The following is a 5,640-nucleotide window of genomic DNA, read 5'->3' as shown; positions in this document are numbered from 1 at the left end:
TGACGCTGCAGGCGCCGATTAAAGTGCATTTTTCTTAACCGGCGCGTGCAGCGCTCGGTCATGGGTCAGCCCAGTGCGAGGGAGATTTTTTCGGTTTTGTGAAGTTTCTAGAAGCTTCCTAGATGGGTTTTCTCATTTAGGTTTTTTCACGACTGATTTTTCTTCGGTTTTTCTCTTTTCCTTTTTTTTTCTTTTCTCTACTCTTTTTATGACTTTTTCATTTCCATTTTTATATAAATTTTATTTTTTTCAAAGAAACGTAACCTTTTTCTGATTAATTTTATTTCAAACGAAGAAACATTTTTCCAAATCACTGAGCCCTTTTAAAAATTTTACAAATTTTCTAATTAAAATTTTATGAACTTCTTTAAAAATTGATGAATTGATTTCAAATTTTGATGAACTTTTTGGAAATTTGATGAACTTTTTTTGAAATTGATGAACTTTTTTCAAAAATGATAAACTTTTTAAAGATTTGTGATTTTTATTTTTCAGTTCAACGATTTTTTTTTTCAAATTCATGAACTAATTTCCAAAATCCGTGAACTTCTTTAGATCATAGTGAATTTTTTCGAATTCTTTATGTTTTCTTTTAAAATTTGTGAACCATTTTCCGCTTTTATGAACTTTTTGTGTTCACTTGTTTCTACTTTTTTGGTTTTTTGATAGAAACTGGGACGACCCATTTTATATGCGTGTGGACGCTGGTTCTCCTAGCGAGAAAAGAAATCTAAGAGAACGAGCGCCCACATGCATATAAAATGGGCCGGTCGAGTTTTAGGGCTGAAATTTCTATCAAAAAACCAAAAAAGCTAAAAAAAGTGAACACAAAAAGTTTATAAAAGCGTAAAATGGTTCACAAATTTTAAAATAAAATATAATGAATTCAAAAAAATTCATTATGATCTAAAAAAAGTTCACATTTTTTTAAAAGTTCACGGATTTCGGAAATTTGTACATGAATTTGAAAAAAAGTTTTAAAAAAGTTCGTTGAACTGAAAAAAAGAAGTTCATAAATATTAAAAAGTTCATCATTTTTGAAAAAAGTTCATCAAATTTCCAAAAAGTTCATCAAAATTAGAAAAGAGTTCATCGATTTTAAAAAAGTACAAAGAATTCTAATTAGAAAATTCTTAAATTTTGGAAAAGGGTTTAGTGATTTGGAAAATGGTTTCTTCGTTTGAAAAAATATTAATAAAAAAAGGATAAACTTTTTTGAAAAAACTAAAATTTATATAAAAAATAAAATGAAAATGAAAAGGTAATAGAAAGAGTAAAGAAAAGAAATAAATATAGAAAAAGAGAAATCTGTCCTGAAAAAACTTGAATGAAAAACCCATCTAAAAACTTCACAAAACCGAAAAAAATCTTTCTTTCATTCATTGGACCGACCCATGATCGAACGCTGCAGGCGTCGGTTTAAAAAAATACACTTTAACCGGCGCGCATTTGGCCGGAAGAAGCGGCTTCCCGCCATCACCCCCGGATTCCCCGCCCGCCATTCTCAACCTAATAAGACCAGATGCGCCGCCTCCTCGCCTCCATCTAAAACACCAATTCCCCATCTGATCGCCATAAACATTCGGCCATGCCACCCACCACCCCTCTCCTCCGCCGCGCACGCGCGCGCGGCCGTCTTCGTTCCCGTCCGCTAGTCGCATCCGACTCCGCGCGACGCACACGCCCGCGAAAGTCGCCGCCGGAGGAACCCGCGACGGCGCTCCCGGACGACATGCTCCTTGAGGTCTTCAAGCGGCTGCCGCCCCCCACGGATACCATCCGCTGCGCCGCGGTGTGCCGGCGCTGGCGCCGCATAGTCTCCTCTGGTGCACGCGCAGGCTGCCTCCCGACCCCGCCCCGCCACTTCGGCTTCTTCCGCAACTACAGCCCGTCCCCGCTGCCCCCGTTCGTCGCCACTGAGTCCGGCGTCGGCCTCGACGTTGGAGGCCTCCTCCCCCGGGTGGTGTCGAAGCGCGGCGTCGACATCGTCGACGGCCGCGGCGGCCTGCTCGTCCTGCGCGAGCGCAGCAAAAAGTTCTGGGAGCTCAATCTCGTCCTGTGCAGCCCGCTGGAGAGGTCATACCGGCGGTTGCCGGCGGCGAATGTCAGTGGGTACGTCATGGCCTGCGCCGCTTTCGTTCCTCTGCAGGGCGCTGGGTTCCGTGTCGCTGTCGTGCTCTTCGGCAGCGCCGAGGACTTGTGGCACCGCTACGCTGTGCTGGTCTATGACTCCGCTAGCGCTTCCTCAGCCTGGAAGGTGACAACCGGCTCCCGGCAATGTGGGGAACGGCAATACAATGCCCACGAAGGCCCGTAAGTTGTTGTCGGCGAAGTCGTGTACAGCCCTCAAGACGAGCACATCATGGTGGTCGACACTACCAAGATGACAATGTCTGTGTTGCCGGAGCCGGTGGACCGTCCTGACTGGCTGATGAACGGCAACCACTGGATCGGCAAGACGGAGGACGCCTGTCTGTGCTTCTTCGCTTTCCACGACTACACGTCGCTTCTTGTGGAGAGGTGGGCTCTTGGAGCGGATAGCAAGTGGGCTCGGCAGCAGCCCTTCTGGCTGCCCCGGGATCTCCACGGGGTGAAACTCACCACGACAATCGGGGAAATCTCTTCTTTCAAGTATGCGAGCTTCGCTGGGTTCTGCGAGGGCAGCAGGATGCTGTTCTTTGTCATGCATGATTGGGTTGTTTCTTTCATCGAGACGTTGGAGATGGAAAGGCTGTGGTGCTGCAATACCGATGAGCCGCAGCGGCTTGGAGGGCTTAGTCAGGTGTATCCGTACGAGATGGTGGCATGGCCTCCGGTGCTCAAAGATTTCGATCGCCCATTGAGTCTTCACTGTCCGATCAAATGCAAGTAAGGGGTGTGTTTCTGTGGTGGCAATGAGAAGAAAATCACAATATATATTCCTGTTAGGCTCATGTTCTAGAGTTACACAATCCTATCAGAAAAACTGTTAGGTACAGCTTTATGTAATGGTCTTATAGTACTGCATTTTTGCAAGTAATCTTTGATCTAGACTCCACGAGGAAGAATATAATGTTAAATTTATAACTAGTGCTGTTCCCAATTGTTAGTTTCTCAATCTGACATCACCTTGATATAAGCAGTTATACTGTTCATTTGATTGCTAATAACAAGGAAACGTATCTCGGGAAATAGGTTAACATGCGGTCAATCGACCATGCTTGACCATTGTGGTCTTGTTAATCCGTTATTTGACTCCCAAGCTTGGTTGAAACGTAGATAGGGAATATAGTACATAGATGGACACGGGTACCATGAACCCCAATTTCAAACGGGCCAAATGAGTGTATTTCGTAAGCTTTAGAAAAAAATGAAATAAATCACACATAAATACTGAGTTGCTATTTGAATTCCACCTATGGCTGCATACAAATGTGTGATCTAAAGTTGTGACTTGCAGTAATATATCTGACACCAATCATGAAAACAAGGAAAGATAATAATCTCTAATATTTTCTGTAGGGTATATTTCTATGGATTTTTAGTCATGGCAAATCTGACCTTTTCATGGCAATTTATATTAGCAGGATGATGTCAAATTTAGTTTGAAAGCACAGCAATTTTCTGGAAAAAAAAACTGAGGTGGATTTGCCTTATTCGCCAACTAAACTTGTCATCCTCGCCAAACATAATTTGCCATGAAAAATGTTTGATTTCCATGCCTAAAAATCTGAAGTTCGCTGGATTTGCGGTTCCTATTTCTAACAGTGGTGTTGTGTATGGCTTGTAGAATTACTCTGGAATCAAAAGTGCTCTGCGGGTTGAATCTGGCTTGGTATTCTTTGTGGCATTCTGGTCCCTTAAATACAAACCTTGCCTTCATCTTCAAGTTCATGACAATTCATCTATTCCAAAAGGCTACTCTCCATTCAAAACCATTCTAGCAATAGAAAACATGTCACCAAAGAGAAATAAGTATCTTCATTTGAGAGCCATAAATCACCTTGATCAAACATAGCTCCCTATTTAGAGGCTCCCTAAGTCTACAAGTACACCTTGTTCGTATTGGGGACCAGTTCCGGTAGGGTCTTCAATTCCTTATTCTTCCTGCTATTCTGTTCTTAGCTGCATTTGAACAAATGTGGTTCAAACTACTGCTGAATAAACAAACACCTATCAAGACCATAAATAAATAAAAACTAGAGAAAACACAAGCTGATGAGCAAACAATCAAATGCAGTTCTCAACTACAAGAGCTAAAAGTATGATATACAAGTTCAAAGAATGCACCCTACCTTAAAGCACTACTATTATATAGCTAGAAAGAACTACAGGACATTCACTACCTTAGATAGTACTCCCTCCGTTTCTAAATATAAGACCTTCTAGAGATTACACTATGGACTATATACGAAGCAAAATGAGTGAACGTACACTCTAAAATAAGTCTATATACATCAATGTATAGTCCATATAGAAATCTCTAGAAGGTCTTATATTTGGGAAAGGAGGGAGTACTACCTCTGTTCCTAAATATAAAAGGTTTTGTCAGTTCAGTTTACGCTACGAAAACATCTTATATTTAGGAACGGAGTGATATCATAGTAGGCATCCCATGTAATACAACCACATGACTTTGTGAGCCTTAGAGAAAGTGCCAAATGCTTGCCCATCATCTATCTAATGCAAACACTATTTTAACACATGTGATGGCTTGCCAAGTTATTGTTGATTGCTCAATCACACATCCAAATTGACAGTATATATGATTATTATTTTTCCCAACCATTCTGGCGTGTTCCTTGAAATTCTAGATCTTTTTTCAGGCGTGTTCCTTGAAATTCTAGATCTTTTTTCAGTTGTGACAGTATTCTGAAGAGCACCGACCATGTAGGTGATGCTGGTCTCCTATTTTCTCCAGAGCTTCTGCATCCATAAATATCAAATATTTTGCAGAACATGAAATAGCTCTGAAAGTTGGAGTTCCTGTTATGCTTTTAAGAAATATATGAACGAGCCACTAGGTATTTGTAACGAAAAACGTTTGTTGGTAGTAAGGATTGGAGAGAGACTATTTGAGGGTGACGTTATCACCGGTAGCAATAAAGCTCAGCGAGTTTGTGTCCATAGGATTGTTCTGAATGCTCCAAGCACCAAATGTCTGTTTACCTTGCGTCGTTGTCAGATTCCTGTCCAACTTTGCTATAGTAGGACAATAAATAAAAGTCAAGGGCAGACACTTTCAGAGTTATGTGTTTATCTTCCTAAGACTGTTTTCTCATGGTACTTCTAGCCAAGGATTGAAGTTTCTTATCAAGGATGATCACGGAGATAAAGCAGATGTGACTCAGAATATTTTATACAAGGAGATCATCAATGCACTCTAACTGAATGACTATTTTTTAGGTACTGCAGCAATTGATTTCTATCAGCTTTGCTCTTTTTATTATTTCTATACTAACTGGACAATTTGGATGTTGCTAGGTAATTGTTCAAGTTACGAAAATACCTTAGCCTCGATCCACCCGCATAACACTTAGTGAATCAATGAATGGTAACCCAAAGAATCAAGGTGAAAGTAACTTGGCGAAATTCGGTGCATCCTCAAGAGCGCATTAGTCATTATAAGAAACACCTTCGACTGGTTCTTAGCAAAATGAA

The 5,640-nt window shown here is 41.0% G+C and overlaps 1 pseudogene; it reads left to right on the top strand.

The window, feature by feature from the left end:
- The first annotated feature begins 1,566 nt into the window (after window positions 1–1,566).
- LOC123429912 lies at window positions 1,567–3,069 on the top strand (annotated as a pseudogene).
- Window positions 3,070–5,640: the final 2,571 nt, after the last annotated feature.

This window comes from Hordeum vulgare, chromosome 2H (genome assembly GCF_904849725.1).
Source record: "Hordeum vulgare subsp. vulgare chromosome 2H, MorexV3_pseudomolecules_assembly, whole genome shotgun sequence".
Lineage (NCBI taxonomy): Eukaryota > Viridiplantae > Streptophyta > Magnoliopsida > Poales > Poaceae > Hordeum > Hordeum vulgare.
Note: the sequence above shows the minus strand (reverse complement) of the source record. Positions and strands in the feature narration are given on the sequence as shown.